Consider the following 27,221-nt stretch of genomic DNA (forward strand, 5'->3'; position numbering starts at 1 on the left):
ATATAATTTTAATGCAATCCCTACTAAAGCTTCACTGTCATACTTTAAAGACCTTGAAAAGATAATACTTCAATTTATATGGAATCAGAAAAAAACTTCGAATAGTTAAGACATTACTCAGAAATAAAAACAAAGCAGGAGGAATCACACTACCAGACCTCAGATTTTACTATACATTGATAGTGATCAAAACAGCATGGTACTGGCATAAAAACAGAGAGGTAGAGGTATTGAACAGAATAGAGAGCCGACAGATGAATCCAGCTACTTACCGTTACCTGATTTTTGACAAGCCAATTAAAAACATTGAGTGGGGAAAAGATTTCCTATTAATAAATGGAGCTGGGTGAATTGGCTGGCGACCTGTAGAAGACTGAAACTGGACCCACACCTTTCACCATTAACTAAGATAGACTCTCACTGGATTAAAGATTTAAGACACCAAACTATAAAAATACTAGGAGAAAGTGCAGGGAAAACACTTGAAGAAATTGGCCTGGGCAAAAATTTTATGAGGACCCCCTGGGCAATCGAAGCAACATCAAAAATACACTATTGGGACCTGAGCAAACTAAAGAGCTTCTGAACAGCCAAGAACACTGTAAGAAAAGCAAGCAGACAGCCCTCAGAATGGGAGAAGATATTGCAGGTTATGTCTCTGACAGGGGTTTGATAACCAGAATCTATAGAGAACTCAAATGTACTAGCAAGAAAAGAACAAATGATCCCATCTTAGGCTGGGCAAGGGACTTGAAAAGAAATTTTTCTGGAGAGGAGAGGCGCATGGCCTACAGATATATGAAAATATGCTCACCATCCTTAATCATCAGAAAAATGCAAATCAAAACTACTTTGAGATATCACCTAACTCCAGTAAGATTAGCCCATATCACAAAATCCCAAAGCCAGAGATGCTGGCGTGGATGTGGAGAAAAGGGAACACTTCTACACTGCTGGTGGGAATGCAAACTAATACGTTCCTTTTGGAAAGGCATCTGCAGAACACTTAGAGAACTAAAAATAGACCTGATAGACCTGCCATTTAATCCTGCAATTCCTTTATTAGGTATATATCCAAAAGACCAAAAATCACATTACAACAAAGATGTTTGTATCAGAATGTTTATTGTAGCCCAATTCATAATTCCTAGGTCATGGAAGAAGCCCAAGTGCCCATCAACCCACGAATGGATCAACAAACTGTAGTATATGTACACCATGGAATATTATACAGCCATAAAGAAAGATGGAGACTTTATTTCCTTCATGTTTACATGGATGGAGCTGGAAAATGTTCTTCTTAGCAAAGTATCTCAAGATTGGAAGAAAGAGTATCCAATGTTCACAGCCCTATTATGAAACTAATTTATAGCTTTCATATGAAAGCTATAACCTAATTATAATCTGAAAATATGGGGAGGGGGAAGGAGAGGGAAGGGGAGGGGGTGGATGGGTGGAGGGAGGCAGATTGGAGGGATCACTTCTATGGTTTATCTTACAAGTGAATGTTTCTAAAAGTAGAATATAGATGTCTTGACATAATAACTAAGAAAATGACATGAAGGCTATGTTAACCAGTTTGATGAAAATATCTCAAATTTTACATCAAAACACTACACTGTACCTCATGATTGCATTGTTGCACACAGCTATGATTTAATTAAAAAAAAAAAGAAACTAGGTTTAAGAAAAAAAAAAGATCAGATCCTAAATATTTTCTTTTTCTTTTTTATTAGATCATAACTATGTACATTACTGCGTTTATGGGGCACAATGTGCTAATTTTATATACAATTTGGAATGCTTACATCAAACTGGTTAATATATAACTCACCTCACTTATTTAATTGCTGTGTTTAGACATTTATACTCTACTATTAATATATTTGCATATTTGCAACATGCACAGTTGGTGAGGTCCCACCGATTACCCTCCCTCCACCCACCCACCCCCACCTTGCCCTCCTCTTCTCTCCTTCTTTCTGTGATACAATTGTGATTTATCTTTCATATGAAAATGTATATGATTATATATGGATTTCATAATAGTATTGAATACATTGGGTATTTTTTTTCTATTCTTGAGAAACTTTACTGTGAAAAATATGATCAAGCTCCATCCATGTAAACATAAAAGAGGTAAATTCTCCATCTTTCTATGGCTGCATAATATTCCATGGTGTACACATACCACAATTTGTTAATACATTCATGGGTCAATGGACACTTGGCTGATTCCATGACTTGATTATGAATGAGGCTGCAATAAACATTCTTGTGCAAATGTCTTTGTTGTAAATTGATTGTTGGTGGGATTGCAAACTAGTATGTCCCTTCTGGAAAGAAGTTTGGAGCACATTTAGGTAACTAAAAGTAGACCTGCTGTTCAATCCTGCAATTCTTCTAGTAGGTATACAGTACAACTAAATATATTTTAAAACTCAGAATTTTGCCATTGCCTAAATCACTAGTAAAACAGCAAACTTTTTTGAAAATAAATTATTATTAAAATAATAATACATCTTGCTTTAAAACCACTGTTCAAGTTTTTGACATAAGATATATTGAACAAATACTTAATAGAAATTGGAATTTAATTAAGTTAACAATTACAAGCTAATTGAACAATGTAGTGTGGGTAGAAATATATATAAAATAAAATTCTGTTGCTTAGTTTAATTATTAAGTCAGATGTTATTACACCCACATTGATTCTTCATATAATAATGTAAAGTGTATACTTTTAGAATTAAATTAGCCATTTCCATGCATGATTTGATACTGATTAAGTTAATTAAAGCAATGAAATTAAAAAATTAATCTTTTATTTTCAATATTACCAAGATTCATACCTAAATACTGACAATGCTCAAGAATCAATAATCCACATATGAATTCTTTTTATGTCCCCTTTTTCTTTTTAGCTTTAATGATAAATAACAAATAATTTGAAGTAAATTTTATTTTTCCCTAAGACTTTTTTTAATGTAGGAACTCTTACCAATCTGAGTGTTAAAAACTGAAGAAAAAATCTTATTAATCTGCAGAAATGTCTTCTCCTACGTGGCTCTGATCTACTCTCAGTTAGAATGTATAATCCCCTGGGCAAGTCACACTGTCAACTCAGGCATGAGAAGTAAATTCTGATTCACTTTGTGACATTTTCAATCACATCTGCCATTTACTTTAAAGGACTACTTAATCAAAATTGTGTCTAATCTAAGGTCTCTGATTATCATTTAAATTGATTTGATACTTATTGATTAATTAAAGATCCCAATCAACCAATATTATGTGGTTTAAAATCATTATCTTCACACAGTAACTTATCTCGACAGTGTGCTTCCTTAAAATATAGAATTATTGATTGTTTCATAAATTTATCCAGATTGTAGGACGTGGAAATATATGTCTTTATAAATATTAATAGAATTGTTTGTATTTTATTTTTTGGAGAGTTAATAATGAAGTTAGAATAGAGTACACACTTTAAATGTCACTAAAAGTTGAGGCGCAAATCCATGATACCTTCTGTACTCCTCTGTTAAATAGGTAGCAGTTCCTATAGCTCATCCAAGCATCAGTTAGCAGCAGCACTCCAAAAGACATGTTGGTAACTAAACCCTGTTCTCATCGATAGAGTTTACTCATCATCGTATTGGGTCAGGGTGAGGCAATCTTAGGAAGACCGAGAGTGACCTATGAAGTAAATTAAAGGAACAGGTACCTCCCAGGTACCTGCAATCTCATTGTGCACTGTACAGCTCAGGTGTCACTGAGGCCAGCATGTATCCAGGCAAGCCTGTGTCCCAATCTGCTTAACCTTTGTCTTGTGTAAGCTGGGCTAAAGGGAAAAGTTGGACTTTCAAAAGGTTTGATGCTACCCTTGCTGAATGAGAGCCATCCACAACTATGTTTATAGTACTGGTGAGTCATCCTGGGAAGCCCAGAGACTTTCATTAATGTTTGTCATACGAAATGCTATTGATTTTTCTGTTGTCACCTTTGACCGTAGCTAACTTCCCTTTCCATCCTCTAGAAAAGTAAACCTTGTGCAATATGCCAAAGTAACATCCATGTATGATCCTAACTATTGTGACTTACATTGTATTCCAGATTCTCAATGTTTTCAGCAAGATATAATACCCAAGAAATTAAACTCACTCTTTTCATGTAATTGGTTATTAATTACTTGGAAGAACGGTTTTGAATTAAATATTTTCTTTTGTGTGTATGAGTATGGTCTTACTAAGATAAACATCATTTAAATTGGTGTGAAATTATATTCACAAACATCACCCATAACACAGAAGCTTACCCGTACATATTAGCACACCATCATCTTCGCCAACAGAAAACGGGCAATGATCATGATTTAGAAGGTCTGTTTGTTTCTTTTCATTTTCCTAGCTATTTAGGTAGAGCCAGTTCTAGACAGAAGCATGTGAAAGCTGTCATGTATATCCTTAGTGCTCCACTTGAAATCAAGCCTTTACTCTATACTGGATTCCAAATAAGCCGATATTACAAACATTCCCAAACTTTTCACTGCATTCCGTTTGATTAACACCTTTTCTGCAGACTGGATCAGCCTACTTCTGCTGGCATATATGATAAATCAATCTCAGTTTTTATGTTAGGTGAGAGTTAACAGTTTATTTATTACCTCATTTCAGGAAACATATATGTATAAGTGAAGATATTTATAGCATCATAAAAGTAGCATATATCATTTTTTAACTAAAATAGCTACTTTATTATTTTCCTGTGGATATTATGTTGTGAAAGATTTTGAATTTCGTATTTGTGTGACAATCAGACATAGAAAGTGAGCATTTTGGTGACTAGACATGTGACTCTGGTAAGTGTGTCTGTTCCATCAATCACATCTCAGAAAATTTGGTGATGTCACTAGTAGTTAATCTGAGCTACTGACTAGGATTAACTGAAATTAGGATTGCGATACTTTGAATCAAATGTGAAGAAGTAGATGACGGTTTTTATTAGGATTTCTAAACTACTGAAAATAACTTTTCAGGCCTTTCTAGTACTTATGAACTTTTAGAAGTAAGAGAATTGAAGCAGAGAATTAATGCCTTAATCCAAAGGAGGGATTTTGACGTTTAGCGCTCCTACCAGTGAAAGAAGAAATGATTCTCAGTAAATATCACTAACTTTGTGCTCAAAAGACATGCTCTGAAATTTTCATACTAAAACTATTTAGATATTCTAAGGTGTACCCTTGCCCAAATTCTGAAATTCTGTTTTTTAAAAGTTATTGAAATATTTACAACATAAACTCCTAGTTGGTTTTAATTAAATATAACACTTAAATATGTAAAAGTTGTGTATTAACTTTATAACTGAATGGAAAATATTTTCAAAGGAATGCCCTCTCTACCCCTAGCATAACTTCATTCTGTTTTTTCACTTGGAAAAATTAAAGGGTTGGATTAAAATTCTTGGTGACTATCTTTGATTCTTGACCTTATTTAATCTAAACTTTTGTCTTTATTGATTTGTTATTCTCTTAGAATATGATTATATTGTTAAATTATATATTCTACATTAAGACAATACAAACTGCCTAGTGAGTTATTCAGGTAATGAAGCCATTTGATAATGCATGAAATTCCATCCAAGGAAAATCCACTCAGAGGGCACATTTTACTCAGTCACTCATTTTATTAATCAGAAAGTATGATACTTTATATTGGGAGTGACAATATAGCTTAATGAAGTCAATTTGAGTCACTCTTGTCTCAAATCCACTTCCCAGCTATGAGCATATTAACAAGGTACTGATTCTCTCAGCCACTCCATAGTCACTCACCCTGAGCTTCCTCAGAGCTACTTTGCCATGAACTCATTTTGGACCCATGGTCAGCTCCTTCTGGGGGGATCCCAAATCAACCCCTGATCTTAGGCTCAAGTGGCCTATTATCAATAGGCCTCTGTCACCCATTATGTCTCAGACAGCAAACTTTGTGTGAGGACACAAGACAACTTTATGAATGCAGCCAGGCTCACAGTATCAACTTAGACCTCGCCTCAGTACCACAACTCTCTATTCTGTCACCAGTGCCCTTGATGTGCTTCCCACTATAAACATGAGTTGTTAGCTTATAATTCCTAAGTCTTCATGTTCCAATTTTATTTATTTATGTATCTATTTATTTTTGAGATAGAGTCTCACTGTGTCACCCTGGGTAGAGTGCTGTGGCATCACAGCTCACAGCAACCTCAAACTCTTGGGCTCAAGTGATTCTCTTGTCTCAGCCTCCAAAGCAGGTGAGACTAAAGGTGCCTGCCACAACACCTGGCTATTTTTTTTTTTTTTTTAGGGATGGGGTCTCCCTCTTGTTCAGGCTGGTCTCAAACTCCTGAGCTCAACTAATCCACTTGCCTCCATGTGAGCCACCGTGCCCAGACAGCATGTTCCAAAGTTAATCTGGTTCTTCTCTAGAACCTGTCTAATAACAATCTCAGAACAAACTCAAGCCAAAGTTAGTGCCCTGCTGACTTCTTCTATTTTATGACACCCTCTTGCAGCTCACCAGAGATCAATCCTCTTCCTCCTTTCCTCACAGACATTGTCTTGCACTGGGATCAGGAGGCCTAGCTTCATACTTTCTGGCTAAGTGATTTGGGGCAAGGCAGTGAATTCTCTGGCTCTCAAGTTTCTCATTTGTAGAATGAAAAAAGCAAGCAACTACCACTCAGTATAACTGTGAGGATAAACAAAATAATCTGAAAGTACTTTTCTTACATTAGACTTAACTTTCCAAAGACTCTCCACTCTGTCCTTTTCCGCAGCCAAGTAGCGTAATTGTTTTCACTTTGCGTTTAGCAACCATGCACCTCTTCTATCCTTTAATTCTGGGTCTCCAACCCTGAGCCATGGGCTGGTAGAGGCCTGTTAGCCATTCCCCCCACCTCCCCGCCACACAGCAGGAGGTGAGTGGCCAGGTGGGGGATAAGCAACTGAAGCTTCCTCTGTGCTCACTGCTGCCCAGAGTAGATATCAAGATGTGTCTCTGGGGGCATATGGAGGAAGGAGAAATTAATTTTGGGGAGGGAGAAATTCTTGAGTGAAAATAGAATTCCATGAGACCCTGGTGTCTGGAAGCAGTGCTGGGCTCCAGGTGACAGCCAGGGACAGTGAGCTGTGTGCCTTTGATAGCTACACTCAGAGTGTGTGTTTTGACATTAGCCAGAAAATCTGATTTCTCTTAATTCTTATTTCATAAGCACAGAGTAGCATTTAATGGGAAAAGCATGATTGTTATTCTTTATCAATAGGTGTGTATACAGAGAGGTACATTAATAAAATTGTATTTTATTTACATTAATGAGCATTTAGACTTACCCAACAGGATGTACTCTCAAAGTAAGTGCGGACCAGCTCATGCTGTGTTGAAAAACACTCCCCCACTGCATGTTTTAGCTTCACATGGAACAGGAGGGTATCCCCAGCACTACTGGCTTCAGAGGGTATGGGCGATGTGTATGAGTTAGGGGTGGGAGTGTAGCCCGCCAGGCCCACATACCTGCAGTCGAGGACTAGCACTGGTCTATGGCCTGTTAGGCATCGGCTGCACAGCAGGAGCTGAGTGACAGGGGAGCAAGTGGCCACCCCATCACTCATCACTGCCAGAGCTCCACATCCTGTGGGATCAGCCACAGCACTAGATCCTCATGGGAGCAGATACCCTGCTGTAACTGCACATGTGAGGATGCTGGGGGAGGAAGCTCCTTATGAGAATGTGATGCCTGGGGAGCTGAGGCGGTGATGCTGGAGCTGGGGGGCAGCTGCAAATACAGGGTGGGGCCACGTCGTTGCAGGGAAACAAGCTCAGGGCTCACACTGATTTTGTATTGTAATATATAATTATTTCATTATATATTATAATGTAATTATGATTGAAATAAATAATAAATAAAGTAAAAATAAATGTAATGTGCTTAAGTCATCCCAAACCCAGCCTGTGGAAAAACTATCTTCCAGGAAATTATCCCTGATGCCAGAAAGATTTGGGTCCACTGCCTTAATTCATTCTGGTCCTTTTCACAGGAGATACTTTCTAATCCCTGTCTCTAAAAATTTTATTTTTTGAAGGAATTCTCAATGCCAATTCCTTCAGAAGTCTTTCTTGAACTTCCAACTAGATCTTACTTATATAGAAGCCACTTGAGAGCCCCCCCAAAAATTATCTCTACAGCCTTAGAAATTCTTAGTGCAATTTCTCACAGAAAAATAAACTTATTTCTTTATAAATAACTGAAGGAACTGCAATATTTCTTACCTGCTTGCCAGACTCATATTTCCAAGTGTCCACCTAGCACTTCTGAGGTGAGATAGCTCACTCTTGCCTCAAATCCCATAAAAGAAAACTAAATTTTGATCTCTTTTTCCCCTATTAATTCTATTTCCCTAACTAGCAATGTTATTATTCTATATTCTACCAACATGTGTCTCCCTGGCTCACTCGATCATCTTAAAAAATTCTGAACAAATGATGAAGTAACAGAAATAATGGAAGCCATTATTTTTCCATGTGGCCACCAAAATATTCAAAAGAGCTTTCCTATGTAGACATTCATTTTAAAATATTTTTATTTCTCAGCCTTGCCTCTCACTCCTAATGAGTATATCAACTTCATAGTAATTTATCAGTATAATGTATTCAGTTATTCCTGACAGTCAAATAAAAATAGTTTTATAATTAATATTCTAATATTTAACATGTAAACTTTACATTAAAAATGTCAGGCATTATGAGGCACATGTTATAAATTATGTGGCAAATAATAAACAACTAAAATATATAGTGTCAGGCTTTTATTCCAAATTTAATAGAAAATCTTAGTAGGAACCTCCCATTAGGTTCCCTCTAACTGAGCCTTTCAGAGCTAATTTTCTTCAGAGTAGCAGAAGAATAACAGTCTTGTAACCTTACTTCTATCTCCCAGCCCATCATTCTACATCTATTTGGGCATTTTATAACCACAACATAATAATAATAACTAATATTTATTTAGACACATCGAAGACTACTCTAAGAATCACATATTAGCGGTCTCATTTAATCCTTATAATCAATCTATAAAGGTATTCCCGTGTCCTTATTTTATAGATGAAGTTACTGAGACTTCGTGATGTTTAAGTCACTTAACCAAGGTCACACCAGTAGCAAGGCTTAGAGCTAGAACTCAAAACCTGGTCCTCCTGACTTGGAAGTCTGTGTTAATAACCACACTACTATACAGCTTTTTCAGAAATAACATCAAGATCAAGGATCAAATTACTTTTCTGGCACTTATCAGACATCCTGAGATGTTTCTTTATCTCCTTCTGACCGCTGGGCCAGCACTGCCTAGACAGCTCAGTAAATGAGCTCCTTATGCTGTACCCTATGCGGTCTGGTTTTACACCTCCATGCCCTCCTATCTACGACCCAGTTGGTTCTGTTTCTCTTCAACCTTAAAGTGTTCACTTGATCTGAAAAACATGTGTTTTGATACCATAGGTTTTATTTGTCCCATACAGAGAAGGAAAATGTCCACACACGGTGAGTTTCTTAAGAGTATCACAAACCCATCCTTCTTTATGCACTGTATTTATATAAACAGTGATTTCATTGATCACTTTTTCGAATTCCTCACAGGGTACTTTATTCCCTCCCCCTTCATTCCCAGTACGATTACCTGTCTGGTGGACATGATAGCCTCTAACTGGTCTACCTTGTCTGGCCTCTTCGCCTCTAATCTGGCCTATGGACAGTGATTAGAGTTCCATTTCCAAAAGGCAACTGTGATCACATCACACTCAGACTCACAAACTACACACCAAATTTCCAATCATTTAGTCTAGCATCCAAGGCAATTAACTTCTTCCGGTGCATTGGGCCACATTTTCCCAGGTGGCTCTGCTACACACAATACATACTTATTCTATGCCTTATGCAAAGTCATGCCTATTTTGGCTTTGAAAACATGGGGGCTCCACCTGGCATGTGATAGGTATTAAATAAAAATCTAGAACTACCTCCCACATTCTTGTAGAATATACTTGCTATTCAACAAAATGCTTTCAGTTGAAATTCTTATGTTAAAAATTAAAAATCAATTTTATCCCATCTATTATCTTATATAATTATCATGTTTGACATTCAAAAATAAAGCAGAAGGGGAGGGCTCTGAACAGGGGGCCTGAAGAATGGCTCTTCTGTTTATAACACACCCAATGGGAGTCTGGGGACATTGTGATAATGGGCACAAAACTTGTGGCCTCTCTACAAACAAACTCCCTACATGTGAAGAAGAAAAAAAATGTGAAATGTACATGGTGGGTGTGGGGCTGTTCACTGTATAATTCTTTCAACTATACTGTATGTTTGAAAAATTATCTAATAAAATACTGAAAAATTTAAAAAAATAAAATAAAAATAAAGTAGAATATGACTTAAATCAATTAAAATGAAAGTATGGCTTAGATTATTTTTGTATTAAAAATAAATTCTTTTTGAGGCACATTTTCCAAATCCATTTCAGAAATACATAGGTTTTAAAAACAAATTTTAAAAGCTTATAAATAATGGCAATGTAACGTCAATTAAGCAAATTGTAGTTTTTTTGTTTTTGTTTGTGTTTTGTTTTTAAGAGACAGAGTCTCAACTTTATGGTCCTCCATAGAGTGCCATGACAGCATCACACAGCTCACAGCAACCTCCAATTCCTGGGCTTAGGTGATTCTTTTGCCTCAGCTTCCCGAGTAGCTGGGACTCCAGGTGCTTGCTACAATGCCCGGCTATTTTTTTGTTGTGGTTTGCCGGGGCTGGGTTTGAACCTGCCACCCTTAGTATATGGGGCCTGCACCCTACTCACTGAGCCACAGGCGCCACCCAGCAAATCATGTTTATTAATCCTGATTGCAAGATGAAATTAAATTCAAGTCAAGTGCACGTGTGATTTAGAAAAGAGAGGCATAGAGGTCAGAATACCTAGCATGCTGGGCCCATGATCACGGGCTGGAAGGGAATGGGACAGGCTTAAAGCCTTCCATGGATGTGTATATATTTTATACAACATTTCTGCTGTGCTACCCAGAAAATCTTGATGATAAATTGCTTAGACAGAGCAGGCAGCAAGCTGTGCGTTGAGCCTGGAGAAGCTCTAACAAGCTACTCTACTTAGAAACATCTTCTCTTTTAGCTATTTTCCCAGCGCCTGAAATGCCAATTTCCAGACATTAAAGCACGGAAACCCAGTTAAGATGCAAATGCGCATTGACCTATAGGAGGAAGAACAGTCAGGGAAAAATGGTTGAACCTCACCTTCTTATTTCTGGGTTTGGCCTAAGGCTTTAACAAACTAGGGTGTGCTACTCCCGGACAAATACTAGAGGACTTTCGTGTCTTGATTCTCAAGACAATTCTCTGGACTTGAACATTCCACACTTTACTTTCTTTAATATTTATGCCCTTTAAATTTCCCCGAAAAGGCCCCCAAACTATCTTCTTTAAATGGATGAATTTGATTATCTCATTTTTAAAAAGATGTCTATGTTTAGTCATCTGAGGACCCCTGGCTTGGGGGCCTACCAGTCAGACGACTTAAACTAGGACATAGAGCTGGTCTGCGCAGATTTACATTAATTTTGCCAAATGACATTCCTCTAGTAGAACATTGTGTACCCATCAAAATAGAAGGGACCCGAGAACAATTACTTTTTTATTGAAACCTACTGAGATCTTTCTACCTTAACAGCAATGAAAACCATCTAAATTCGGTAATGTCACTGAAAAGAAAGGTAGCACTGATTTCCCATGCAGACATTTAAGCTGCATTTTGTAAACAAACGCCATTGTAAATCTCTTCTCTAATTTAAAACAAAAGAAAATCAATTCTGGATACTGAGTTTGCCATTATTGATCTACCATTTCTAAATACTTGATAGAAATAAAAGTTACTACAGCTTGGATTGCCTTTATAATCAGTAATAATATACCTCTAAAATATATTCTAGTTTTACTAAATTCCCATTTGTATTATGATTAATTTAATGGAGCTTGGGAGGTAGAGAGGTAGATTTATCAAATTTATTTCGGTCTCTCAGCAATAGAAGGAAAATGATCAAGACTTGCCAACTCTGACAATTTCAAACACTATCATTTACCCATTTTCCTGTGTGACTGTGCCTTTGATTTTTTTTTTTTTTAATCTGAAGGAGTTACTTAAGGTAACTTCTCTCAATGAAATAGTGAAATTGCCATAATAGTTATTGAGAAAAAACTCAGAAATACAGTTCACACAAACCCATACACACAAACAAATTCATTCCAAAAATTTCATTTATAAGCTGCAGTTAAAAGGGATTGATGTGTAGGTCAAAAGTGAAAGCAAAGTAAGAAAATAATCTGCTTTTTTTCTAAGGTATAAACTTGGAATCGATTAATAGTTTACTATTGATAATTAAAATAAATTGACTGCATGTCAAATACCTTATCTTTACATAACTTTGTTTTTTCTTTGAGCTAAGTAATTTTAGAACATTAAAAAAACTATCCATAATTTCAAGTTACTTTCATTACTAGATCATCTGTTATAAAAAGGGAAACAGAAATAAAAAAAAAAAATAAACCTGACTGAATTTTACAAGGTTTACAAATTATTTGTCTATTTTGTGAAGTTGCCATAAGGTCTGTTTTAATGATCCTCTTAAGATCTCAAAAATGTTATTAAGGTACCTAGATATTACAGTTTGTTTATTTTTATTTTTATTTTTTCAAATACACATATCATGGATACATTCATGCATATGTGGGGTACAATGTGCTTTTTTTAATACAATCTAATGTGATTACATTTAACCAATCAACATAGCTTTCACCTCATTTACTTGATTATTGTGCCAAAACATCACACTCTTACAAACCCAAATGTATTACTAATGCTGTGTAAGAAATTAACACAAAACTTTGTGGCTTTAGGCAATTACATTTATCCATCACAGTTTCTGTGGGTAACAGATTTTGGTTTTGCTTAACTGGATGTCTGGTTCAAGGTCTAACAAGACTCTAGTCAAGGTCTGAACCAGGCTGCAATCTTCTTAAAGCTTGGATAGTGGAATATGCCTGCAAGCTCTCTCCTGTGGTTCTTGGTAAGATTCAGTCTCCAGCAGGCTGTGAACAGAGGGCAGCATTTCTCTCTGCTGTCGTCAGAGACCACCTTTATTTCCTCACCTGATGCGCCTCTCCATTGGGAAGCTCACAACTTGACAGCTGCCTTCCCCTCAGCAAGTCAGTGAGAGGAGCCGGAGGGAGAGGTCATGTTCTTTGATGCCTTAACCTCTTAAGTGACATCCCATCACATTAACTGTCTTCTGTTCACTAGAAGAGAGTCAGTAGGGACCAGGAGAGGGGATTACACAGGAGCATGAGTACCAAGAGGCCAGGATCATGGAGAGCTACTTTAGAAACAATCTATCATGCTATGCTGAGTAATTCAAATTCATGTGTTAAAATGTTTAAATCATGTCTGAATTATTTGTCTATATCAAGAAAATTTTTCTTTCACAAATCAAGGTTTGGTTATGTATTTGAAGAATACTTTCCAAATGTATTTCAAAAGATATGATCAAATATTTGACAAATAGTGAATGAATGACTTATACATAAAAAACTCAAAAGTTTTTTGTTTTAAGGTTACGTATTTTACTTTAAAAAAATAACTAGAAACCTCATTAAATATGCAGCTTTAAAAATATTTTAAATGCTTTATATGGTAATATAAATTAACATTTACATAATGCTTATGTGCTCACCACTGTTTTAAGCATTATATATGTATATTAATTACATGTGCATATATAAACTGATGTATGTGTGTGTATATATGTAAGTCACTACAAAAGTTTTGAGACAGACTGTTATGGTCCATTATTTCACTTCTAAGGAACACAGTCAATAGAATCCTTTGTGATTCACCCATGAAGGTTTCAACCTGCTGGGCTGATGCGTGTTGTTCAGAGGACTTCATTTGTTTCCTTCTGTACAGATTTTATGTTTCTTGATTTTTGTGTATTTCAAAGTTTTAATAACCCCATATATAATCTCATAGTCTTGTTTCTTTCTTTTTTTATTCTTAAAATGTATGTAATTATTGGTCCTTCAAAATCTGCTATTCCTTTTACTACTAATCTTGTTATGAAAATTGCAAAACTATAGAAAAGCTAAGACTAATGTAATAAATACCTATATGTGCTTTTCCTAAATTCACACACATATTTTTATATCCTATCTCCAATATATGTGTGTGTAGAAATATATATATGGTTATAAATTTTACTTTTTAAAAATATAACTAGAAAACAAGTTACACTTATATATCCTTATTAGTATATGAGGGCTGGCCAGTAAGTATCCAGCTACATACCCTATTTTTCATATTACACAGCTAAGTACTTTCCAGAGAGCCCTTGTATATCCATACAGATAATTAAGATTAACATATTATAATAAACTCATTTAAAGCTAAGGCATTGAGACGTTAAGTAACGTGCCCAAGATTACACAGCTAGGAAGTAGTGGAACCAAGATTCATACTCAGACTATGAATCTGACTCCAGAATTCCTGCTCTGAACCACTATGGCCTGTATTCATATAATTATAACGATGGGCTAATACTCAGAATTACTTCCCTTTTCCTTGTTCTACTCTCCTATCTTTTAAGTCCCCAATCACTCACTAATTCATCAAAGACATTTTAAATTTAATAAACTCCAGCACTGCATTAGGTGTTAGGAAAAAACTATCTCAGGCAGCTGGAGTGTGCATTATGCTTCTCTTAGGATCTTCCCTGTTTTTTGTTTTTTCTTTTTTTGTCCTTACAATTTATCCAGTTTCGATGCTCTAAGATCTGCTATTCTTTTTACTCCCTTTTATTATTAGAAATTTCAAAACTATAGACGTGTTTAAAGACTAGGGCAATAAATGCCTCTAAAGGTTTTCTTAAGTTCACCAGCTGTTAAAATTTTATCACATGCTGTCTCTCTCTCAAACACAAGTACAAATTATTTTTTGAGGAAATACTTGATAACAAACATTACTTTATATAAAATATGAGAAATTCACAATATAATTTCATTTGTTTTTTCATCCTTTGTGCTAATGTTGTCATCTATTTTACATCTACATATGGACAAAACCCAAAATATATTATTATTCCAAATATACAGTCACCTTTCAAAGATGTAAGAAAATTAAAAAAAAAAATTATCTTGTCTGTTTATTTCAAAATTTGTCATCTCCAGTTCATTTCATTCCTTTCTGTAGGTTAGAAGTCAGTGTCATTTCCTGTGGCATCAGGAGTTCTTTTAACATTTCTTATAGAACTGATCTGCCAGTGATGAGCAAATTTGTCAGCTGTTATTGATCTATAACTTAAGTGTAAAATTTGAGAAATGTTTTTGCTGGAATTAAAATTCTGAGTTCAGTTTTCCCCCTGCAACATTTTTGAGGTGCTCTTCCATTGTTGTCTGGACACTATTAACTTTCATGAAAGATCAGATGTTTTTCACATTATTGTTCTCATGTCTGATGATTTTTCACTTCCTCTTGCTGCTTTTGGGATTTTCTCCAGAAGGCTGGATTTCAGCAGTTTGAGTAGGATCTGTTTGCAGGAGGTTCTCTTTGTATTTATCCTCTTGAAAATTGTATTCAATGAGCCTCTTGAAAATGTAGCTTGGTATTTTCAAACAAAGTTGGTTGACTTTCAACTATCATTTCTTCAAAACAAGATCTATAGAATTCTTTCTCTCCACTCTTTTTGGAACTTACGTTATGTGTAACGTAGATCACTAGACACTGTCTCCCAAGTTTTGAAGAGATCCTTCATTTTACTTTTGAAGCCTATCCTCCGTATTCTTTGGACTGAATATTTCTATTGGTCTGTGTGTTTGTCAAGTTCACTAACTTTTTCATCTGTAGCCTCTAGTTCTTTGAGCCTATTCATTAATTTAACCACTGTAATTTTTAGTTACACATTTTTCATTTGCTTTGTTTTTCATAGTTTCTGCTTCTCTGTTGTGATTTCTCCATAGATTTATTAGTTATGAACACCTTTCTTTTAAATCCTTGAATATATTTATAGTAGCTGCTTTAAAGTACTTTTAGTTACCAGTTTTCAACTGTCACTCACTCAAGGTCTACTGTAGTATCCGCTATTTGGTTGATTATAGGTCCCATTTTCTAGCATATTTTTAAAAATTGTGGCTGAACATTAGTGACAATGTATGGTTGGGAATCTAGATTATGTTTTCAAGGTACACAGTATTTAACTCTGGTTTTTTTTGTTTTTGTTTTTGTTTTTTTCAGTTCACAATGTATCCTTAAAATTATCCAGAATCTTTATATTGAGTTATTTCTCATTATATTTTACGATAACATAGTACTCCACTGTGTAAACATGCTATAGTTTATACACACTTTGTTTCCTAGGAAATTATCCTTGTTAGCTAACTATTTTCTAATTTGTTTTCTAATTTATTTTAAGAGAGTTTGGCAAAGTGGCCTCATGGTTTTAAGTTTCTTTTGTTCCAATTGTTATTTTATTTTTTGTTCTCTCCTTTTATTTTGATCATGATAGAAAATGGTCTAATTTACTGATATTTCAGATTGCTAACTTTCTAATTTATCATTTCTATTTTTCCTTTTTCTATTAAACTAACTTCTGCCTCTTCATTATTTATTTATTTTTTAAAACTTAATTTATTGTTATGTTCCTATTTCTGGATTGAAAATTAAATTAATTTTTATCATTCTTTCAAGTTAATGTAATTATTACTATAGAATATAAATATTACATTATATAAATATTATGTAAATATAAAAAATACAATAAATATTTAAGATTATAAATTTTCCTCTGCTTCCCATTTTATTTTTATTATACAGGTTTGAATATATGGTGTGTTAGCATTAATTTTAGGAAATTCTGAAATTAGGGTTTGCATTTTTCTTTTGTTGTTTCTTGAGTTGTTTAATAAAGAAGTATAATATTTTTGGTAAGACAAATATTTTTATATTAATTTTGAATTTTGTTGTGTATTAATAATAAAATATCAGTATTATTGAAACTTTATATAACATGCCAAGATTTTCTTTGTAATCTAATAAATAGCCAATCTTTCTATCTCCCAAATGCAGTTAAGATATGCTCTACCATCAGGAAGTAATAATATCTACCTTATTTTACAGAGTTTAGTTCTTCCATATCTATTCCATTTTGCCCTTAGAGTAAGAGTGATATGTTAAAATCTTGCCATGCCATTTTAAATCTACAGCATTATAAATTAAAATAAAAAGCTTGTGCTCTTCAGACGAGTTTGCATGTATAATTGCTAATAAACTTTGTGGTCAGATCAACTTATCTATCTTTGTTAACTCATCCTGAGCCATCTCCCTAATTACATACTCACCTTAAAATCCCCTGTCATGCCCCTTTTCAGATCATGTTACTGGTATTCTTTTTTTTATTCTCAATAAACAAAATTCTTTTTCCTTTGGACTTTCCATGTCCAAAGGAAAATATATTTCAGAAACTCTACTTCATCTACCCGTTTCTTCTTTTCACCACTCCACTTTCTCCCTCTGTTGAAACCTTCCCAATCCACTTAAGAAGCTAATTAGTTCCTCCACTGCAGGTTTCTAAAACCATCGTTCCTGGTTTTATTGATGTATTCATCACATTGAGTTGTGTCTATTTCCTCTAGTCTTCTCTAGCCTCCTCTTCCTGTCAGTAAGCTCTATAAAGGCAAGGAGCTTCTTTATTTTTACATCTGATGAGTCTCATACAGTAGGTGGCACATGAAAGAGCCTGAATAAATATTTGGTATATGATGAACTAATGAACTCTCATGCCCTCCACCCCGTGCTTACTGAATGCCACACCTTTACACTATCTCACTTATTCCTCACAACCAGCTGCATTTCCTATACACAATCAAGCACTCTTTGATAACTATTGTACTTCCATTTGTACATTACCATGTTGGATTGCAATAACTTTCTTTCCCACATATCTGGTTCTCTGTTAGACAACAGATTCATTCTCAGAGGAAACTTTCCACAGCCGGGCCTGGAGCAATTGCTGAGGAATTTCTTGTTGAATAGGTGAATGAATGGGATTGAAACCACTGCCCAGATAAAGACTTGGTTGTTATCATCAGTGTCTAATATGGTGTCACACTGAGGAAGGAAGATAATAAGTGTAGTGTTTGTTCCACACAACTATCCCATTTTAAATCACATTTTCATTAATAATGATAGTATTCTTAGCATATACATTTTAATAAAAAAGTAGTTTCTTAAGTGACATAAGCTATTTCTTTCATAACAGAAGTAATAATTTCAATGACAATTTTTAGTAGAAAAAAATTTGGATAGAACAACAATTTTCTCCTCACAAAAAGAGGCTACGTGAATAACTGATCTATACAACAAATAAAGATCATTCTTATTCCAAAGGATTGCTATGTAACCTACTAGTTCATGTAATTAGCATTTTCCTTTTAAGGAATACTTTCAGGCTATACTGTCTTCTTTGTTGGCATTTAATCAGAATTTTTAAGAGGCAAAAATTCAGGATATGTGAGATAATTACATGTGAACAATAAAAAATTAACTCCACTTGGCCTGGGGAAGTTGGTCATTTAATAGACGTTTGTGAAGGAGAAACAATCAATTTCTGTATAAAATAGGATGCCACCTAATGAAAATAGAACAGAGAAAGTCCTCTCATCTTAGATTATATGCCTTACTACTGAAATACTTGATATACAAGACAAGCTTTTGAATAAAATTATATCAATAATCTCGCCTCTCACTCCGAAATGTCAAAACTTTTCTAAAAAGTCACTTTTACTTTTCTAAAACCTTTCAATCAATCAATTTAGAGCAGTGGATCAATTTCAAAATTCAGTTGAAATTCCCAGCAATAGCCTTAATTTTATGTCCTATATTAATGATTTTTATCCTTCTACAGAAAAATCTTTCTTAGTCCTTACATCCCTTTCACCCAAAGACACTCAAAAGCTCATGCATGAAAACACATTAAACTAGTTTTTTGGAATAACTAGGCTTCCAATTTATTTCCAAGTGAAATTCAGAGAGTTGACTTAAGTCAACAGATGGTTTGGGGCTTGTTTAAAGAAAAAATTATCGCACTCCATATGTAAGCTTGTGAGACATGCAATCAACTGCGGCTGCACTTTTACACATAATTTCTAGAATCCCATTTTAAGAAACTGTATCCAGGGAATATGCGATGGAGATCCAGTAACTTTACAGTTTCTGTCCCTTGTAGAGTAGCCAAGTCCTTATTAGATTACCACATTGATCCTTTCTAAATAAACTTAGCTTGAAAATATAGCTATGTTGATGTTATTTTTATGGTAAATCCTTTAAATTCATTCTATTAATAGCTATTTTAAGCATTTTAATTAGCTATTCTTTCACCCCTGGGCCATTAAAGCTAAAAACAGTCCTTTATTCTTTCAAGGATCCACATAATCACTTATGCAAAATTCTGAGACAATTATTTCCTATACGTTGACAGTGCATCTCCTAGTGGGAAGGGGAGGCTGACATGCTTTATCCCTCTAACTCTGCTCCTCTGCTGCCTGGCTGGCCATCTACACCACATTTACCAATTCCACCAGCTTTCCTTGGAGTGTAATGACTTTCCTTGTACTCTGTTAAAAATATATCCCCACAAATCAAGAAGAAGCAGATTCAGACTAAGTGGCTGAGAAGATTTACATTCTATTGCTAACCCAGTTATTACTCTGCTGAAAACCCCATAGCATCAATATAATGAATCCCTCAACTTCTTCAGCAAGCACAATTTTTCTTCCCAACCTCATTGGCTCCCAACTTTCTGCTTGACCTTTTACAATCTGTGTGCAGCAGAACTTCATTACAACCTTTTAATGATGCACAAATGCCACACAACACCAAGGTCACAGAAGATCCCAAGTGAAAACTTTTGAAACACCACCAGAATAGATATCGAGACCTCCTTTAAGAGGTAAAATATCGGCTGAGAAATCATACCTTAAGTTCAGGATGTCTCCCAAGGGCTGATAAGACAAAATACTGACAAGGTAGTGTGTTGAAAAGCTACCCTCAACAAGCTTTTTTTAAAGAGGAAAAGAATCTGATTTTCTAAGCTATAAATTGCTAAGAGATTCTAAATGGCTCCTCAGGTGTCCTATTTCAGTGCTAGAATGATGATAGCACTAGATTCCACCCTGGACAGGTTTCATTATAGAACTCACAACTCTGAGGTAAGCTGAAGAAGTCAACACTCTTATCTATTTTTTCTTATCAGCTTGAGCCAGCAAAAAGCATCTCAAAACCCCATTGTAACATAAGTTAAGGATGTGAAAAGTACAAAATTACATCAGGGCTCTCTTCACATGATTGATTGACTGAGAGTGGGGGAATCTTGAATTGGAGGGCAGGGCGGGATGTGGCCAGAGAGAGGTAGGGTGTGTTTGAGTCTGTTCAGCAATCTCTTTAAGGAATGAATATTTGGTTGGGGTAGGAGAGAGTAAACAGTAAGTTATGCTTCACTGGTTTAAATCCTATTTCTCAAAGACAGTAGAGGGGGACACAAGTTGTGAGTCTTCTTGTCACAGTAATTTATTTATTTATAGACAGAGTCTCACTCTGTGCCCCTAGGTACAGTGTCCTGATGTCATACTTCACAGCAGTCCACATTCTCGGGCTCAAGTGATTCTCTTGCCTCAGCCTCCTGAGTAGCTGGGAGTACAGGTGCCCACCACACCCTGCCTGTTGTCTATTTTTAGTAGAGATAGAGTCTCACTCTGCCTCAGGCTGGTCTCAAACTCCTGAGTTCAGGTGATCCACCCACCTTTGCCTCCCAGAGTGCTGGGATTACAGGCGTGAGCCACTATACCAGTATTTTTCACAGTTTGAAATTAGTTCCTGAATTGTTCTTCATTTCTCCTTTCCTGCCCTGCCTCTTCTTTCTCTTTTCCTCTTCATCACATCAACTTGAAAAGTCCAATTTACATGATCTGTTGACACATAAGATGGAGCTGCCTGGCAGCCTGTTCAGGTTTGGTGAGAAAAGGAGGACCATTCCAATTCACTGAATTTTCATCTGTTTGATCTCCATTTTTAAAAATAAACTTTTTGTTCAGTATTTTCCATTGTGGTACAATATAGACTATGCAACGATCAACATGTGGAAATGCAAATGAAAAAAGTTTTTAATTGTTTTTTCCTCACAAGCCCACACCTAACATGATAAATGGTCTTTGAATTGAAGGCCAGCCTTGGGCCAGCATTGGTGGTGCCATGATGATTCTCCTCAATGCCCTTAGCAAAGCTAAGTGACGTCCATGGTGCCCACCCCCCAACTCATACAGTCACCAGAAGTTTTAAAAAGGTAAGGATAAGAATCCAGAAGCTGCAGAAATTGGTTCCAAATGCACAAGGATGTCAGGCCCGTAGATGTAGTGGGTCTGATTAAATAAGACTGACTGTTATACCTCACACAGCCGGGCTCCAAGCTCAAGTCAGAGACTTGCTGACTATGTGAATTCAGCACAGTTACTTAACTATCCTCAACATGTAATCCTTCCTGTCAATTTGTAATAGTATCTAACTTGTGGCATTATTAAGAGTTAGATATCCTAGAGCTTCTAGTACAGAGCTTGCCACTTAATAGATTCCCAGTGAGTGGTAATTGTGATCATCACAAGACATACAACTTTATTCAAGTAATATGGGAAGTCAAGATGTCTATTTTCACCAAGAAGAGTCTCAATAACTGTAAAAAATGTCTATAGACTTGAAGAGAAAATAAGGTTATCCCAGAGTTTTTAAGGGAAAGGCCATCTGACTTAGCATAATACCTGACAGGAAGAAAAAGTGGGATTAGAAGCCAGTGGATATCTCATCCACAAATTTGATTATTTAATCCCTTTTTTTTCTTCCTTCCTCAAACTCTTTCTTTTACAGTGGTTTCACATAGAGGCTGCTCCATCCTGTTGGCACTGAAACTACTACTAAATGGAGTTCCAATGTACCATGCTTCCCAAGCAAAGTTGTCCTTGAGGCTGTGACAACCATGGCTTTATTTCATAGTCAAAGTCAATGCTGGAGACAAAGTGGTCTGTTTACTAGATTAACTAGCAGAAAGAAACATTAGATTGCACCATTTACCCTGTCAGGCTTCCTGTCATAGGCTCCAGGATCCATGGCTGGCAGCTTTGGTGGCAAGTAAAGATGGGGAATAAATGAGGTGCCCAGTTAGCGCCAAGCACAGGCACAAGCATGGTAGAAGCTCAGGAAAATTTTAAACAGCAATGAGAGACCGTCGGATTCTGTCTACATACAGCTGTTATACACATTGTGAACATATCTATAGACCAGATTACTCACATTTCATCCTTAAGCCTGGACAGTGGAATGTAAAAGAACTGGCATTTGCTTTAAGAGTTCCCAATATCTTGCCCAAGGAAATGCTGAACCCTTGACAACAGAAATTATCCATGGACCAGGAGATAATGCCGATTTTACTGCTGTATGTATTTTTGCATAGGAATTTGTCTCATCTCAGATGAATGGCACAGATTACTATAAGAAATAAGTTATATGCAAAGCACATGTGTACTACTATGCTGTCCTTACATATCTGGACAGAGGTAGGTCAAGTAATATTAGAAATTTATTTATTTTTATTTATTTTTATTTTTTATTGTTGGGGATTCATTGAGGGTACAAAGAACCAGGTTACATTAATTGCAAACATAATTCCTTACGTTTGTTACATAAGGACTCTCCTATAATTGTGTCCCGCCCCAAAGAGCCGTACCACACCCTGTGTCTCCCATTCCCTCCCTCCTTCCCTTTCTCTGCTCTCCCCTTCCCCCACCCCCACCATATACTAGGACATTAATTGTCCTCATATCAGAATTGAGTACACAGGATTCTTGTTTCTCCATTTTTGTGATGTTTTACTAAGAATAATGTGTTCCACATCCATCCAGGTTAATACAAAAGATGTAAAGTCTCCATTTTTTTAGTGGTTGAATAGTATTCCATGGTATACATATACCACAGCTTGTTAATCCATTCCTGGGTTGGTGGGCATTTAGGCTGTTTCCACATTTTGGCAATATTAATATTTTTCTTAATGTTCAAAATATATGCACACAATTGATGCAAATTCCTTAATGGTTTTTAATGATTATGCATTTAGGTACTTATGAATTCTTCAACAAATATAGATGTAAGATAGATGTCTACCTACTGTGTTTCAGGTCATTTGACAGACATTGGGCATGGTCAGAAAGAAGCAAGAAGCACGCAAATCTCTGAGTCTGGCTGGCAACATGGTCCTCATCGTCATCTTCACCAAAATATGTCTGAGTGGGATTGCAACATGATGGGGAATGTGTCCAATTCACATGCTTTTATCTCATTTAACTGCAACAGGTATTCTCCAGGATAAATTCTTTACCTTACCATAAAATTTCATTACAGAATATGTGAAAACAATGTACAAGCAAATGGAGTTAAAGAAGTTAAGTTTTCATGATTCTACAAAGTCAACTGTGAAAATAAAAATTGCCTGCCTGGCTAATTTTTCATGCACAGACTGCTTATACATGAGTAATGATATAAAAAGCTTTGAACTCAATCACTTGACAAAGGAAGCATAAAAAATGCCAGTAAATATATCCTCGCCTGCCTTGCTGCCACTAGCCTTCTGTATTGTTGTTGAAGCTCTACAGTCACACATGCACAGTGCAAGGAAGCCCCCTCAGCTACAGCAGGCTCCCCTCCAAACCACAGCCTAGGCCAGTCACAAGTCCTGTGCTCTTCCTTCCATATCTGACCACACACATATTTATCTTCAATGCCTAAGTCTGTTTCCCTTCTACTGTAAAAGAGATAAAGTAACGTTTATAGTAGAAGACACAGAAGTGAATTGCATGGAATTAGCTACACTCAAAAAGCCTCAAAAGTTTTGAAAGTATACTTAGGGAATTCAACAACTTGAGTATAGATGATTTGGGCTCTATATGGGAAGGTCATACTTTTTGACTAAGGTTTGGGAAAGATGTAAATGGAGGGTTGAGGAAGAAAGGGGATCTCACCTAACCAATCAGATAAGCAGAATCAACTCTGAAAAATCAATAGGTGAGAACTAGAGCAGCCAGGTTGCCCTTCCATCTCCATCCACAGCAAAACCACTGCATATCAGTGTTACCTCAGCCAGAACTGGCTTCTTCTGGCAAAATAAACAAATACGTAAGTACAGAAGATTGGAAGACTTCATGGAGAGGCATTCCTCAAATCTGGTAGCAGAGCAACTCATTTACATGCCCTATGCCTCACTGGAAGGTTTTGATTCTATGTGGAAACATGCCTTTACCTTTCTGCCTATTCATCCCAGACCTGGGGCCCTCCTGCTAACATGGGAGCCCTAGAGGCCCTGAATCTTCCAAATTCAGACTCATAACCATATCCACAGATGCTGCCTTCTTTTCCGACTATGCATTTCAGTAACGGTCACACATGTCTAATTACTATGAATTTAACCCTGCCCCCACCAAAAACAGTAGTCTGTCATACAGATCCCTTTAATTTTGTTTTGATAAAAAAAATACTTAAGTTACAACTTAATACTCTTTTCCTCTAATTACAATTTAAGGCCAATTTAAAAGCAATTAAGTTCTTGGGTGTTTTTCCCCTTCAGTCTGCCATTAATAGTCCCTAAATTATAAGAATATAAGAAGCTGCCGAACATCAATCTACAGTCACAATACTTTCAGTAGAGTTGTCATGAAATTACAGAAGGATAACGAAATGATTGCATGTAATTAGGCAGGAGGAAAATAAGACCGAACTCAAAATGTCAGTCAGCAAGTAATTAATTATAACATAGAAAAAGGGAAAAATATACATATATACATATAGGGCTTAAAAGTCAGATTATAAAACTGTATTTCCTAAGGGAATAAAAGTGTCCAATGATGAACTGGAAACCTTTCATTAATAATTTGACTGGGCTCATGTTTACCATAATAAGTAACAAGGCTTGTCAATTTATTGAAATTGCCTAAAAAGAGAAAGGTTTTCTTGGTTTGAAATGCAGTGCTTGAACTTATTTGCAAATGGCATACAGAAATTTAATGTTTTATTAAATGGTTCATTACTGGAAAATAAAAACAGAAATGGCCATTTATCTTTGAGGACTAACTATGAAAACCCCTTGTGTATACAGGCAGTAGAGAACATCTATGGTGAGAACTTTGCATTCTCCTTTGTGCTGAAACTTTGAGAAATTCAAAGTTTACTGATCTTTTAAGGAAATTATGACCCTGGGTTACTGGGGAAAAAATAACGAATAGGTCTGTTGGTTAAAATGACATGAGAATGACAATAATTTTATATTATATGTGATTCCATAAAGAGAAAAAGGGATTATTTCTGGAAGAAAAAATAATAAAGTAAGATTTTAAATTCATTTTTCTTCCCATCCATATATCCTGCTTTTAGACCTTAGAACCTGAGTTTTTAAAAGATAGAAAGAAAAATGAGTCTGCTCTTAGCAAGAAAGCACATTTGAAGGAGAAGGAAGCATGAAGTATGGAAGAAACGCAGACATGAGGAATGACCCAATACACTCATTACATCACAGCAAGACATCAAAAATGTATTTCTGGATAAATAAGCTATATGATATCATGGTTGAGAGCCTGCTTTCTGGCAATAGATCTGTGCTTAAATTCCCTTTGGCAAGTTACTTAACCCAGCAGTCCCCAATCTTTTTGGCACCAGGGACCACCATGCTTTCACAGAAGATAATTTTTCCATGTGGAGTGGGAGAGATGGGGCTGGGATAGGAGGCAAGTGGTGATGTCAGCAATGAGGGCGGCTGTGATTACAGCTAAAGCTTCTGTGGTTCCTAACAGGGTTATGCCAGTATCTTTCCATGGCCAGGGACTCTGGAGACTACAGAAAAAACCCTTCTAAATTTTAGATTGTTCATCTTAAAAAGGAAATAATGACTGCACCTGCCCCATGAAGTTGTGAGGATTAAAGCAGAAGTGATGTGCCAATACTTCTGCTCAGAAGTCTACCTGAGCAGAATACTTAGCATGTAATTCAACCATCTTATTGGAAAATACGATTTCTACTTAGATTCTGCTCGGTTAAACACAATTGTTTATAGCCAACTCGTAAAAAGTAGAAAACAAAACAAATTTGATGCCCAGTTTTATTGGATAGACATATTTGACCTTAAGGATCTTGAGAATTTAGTTATAAGATTAAGGAATAAAAATTCATGTATAAGAATGATTATTCTTAACATTTATTGTGTGCTTGCCGTGTGCTAAGCATTGTTTGAAGAGTTTTGCACAAAAATTCTGAGATAGTTTCCACTGTTGCTTGCCTGTCTATTCTCCTCTCTGTTGGGAGATGGGATCATGTTTTGGGAGCAGAACCCAACAGAGTACATGGCATTCAGTTGTTGCTTAGCAGCTCTGGACTAAACAAATGAATTAATCTTCCAAAGTGCCCAAAATTTTTAATGATTTCACACATTCTACAAGTCCAAATGCCTCCCTGTCCAGATTTCTCATAAGTCTTATCTGCCAGAGGCCCAAAATGCTAGTCACGTGAGACAAATCACAGTTTCTTAATCAGATCATGATTCAATGCTGTTCCCCCACAACCTTTCCTTTTCTGTAGCCTAAAATACATTACTCCTTCCTGTGCCTACCAACATTCTCTTCTTCCAGGGCCAGTTCAAATACTGTTTCTTCAGTGATACCTTTTCTAGTTCCCTCAACCAGAATGAGTATCTCCCTCTTCTCTGTGCTGCCAGAGTCATTCACATGTCCTTTGGCTCATTTGATAATTCCACTTACTTGGGAATTAGATATCAAATGTCAGCAATGACCACAAGACACAGAGGACAAGCATAGTATGGAGCTCAGAATCATGGTCCTGGAAAACTTTCTGAAGGAGGTGACTCTAGTGCTGAATTGTGACAGAGAAGTAGGAAATTTATCAGAAGCAGCAGCCATGGTTATGAAGGAAGGAGAAACCATGAACAAATGGCAGAGGGCATCACGGAGAAGGTGGCAAAATGAAAGAAAGGAAGAATTAGA

General features: G+C 36.0%; 1 protein-coding gene and 1 non-coding gene across 7 annotated transcripts in view; one reads left to right on the forward strand and one right to left on the reverse strand.

The window, feature by feature from the left end:
- NLGN1 (neuroligin 1) overlaps window positions 1–27,221 on the reverse strand; it is a 947,633-nt gene that overhangs the window by 216,838 nt on the left and 703,574 nt on the right. The gene's annotated exons all lie outside the window — the stretch shown is intronic.
- On the forward strand, window positions 10,190–10,318 carry LOC111726757. Its single transcript, XR_002774458.1, has one exon. It is a non-coding gene; the product is annotated as a small nucleolar RNA SNORA11 (small nucleolar RNA).

This window comes from Otolemur garnettii, unplaced genomic scaffold (assembly GCF_000181295.1).
Source record: "Otolemur garnettii isolate 467f Iridium unplaced genomic scaffold, OtoGar3 scaffold00078, whole genome shotgun sequence".
Taxonomy (NCBI): domain Eukaryota; kingdom Metazoa; phylum Chordata; class Mammalia; order Primates; family Galagidae; genus Otolemur; species Otolemur garnettii.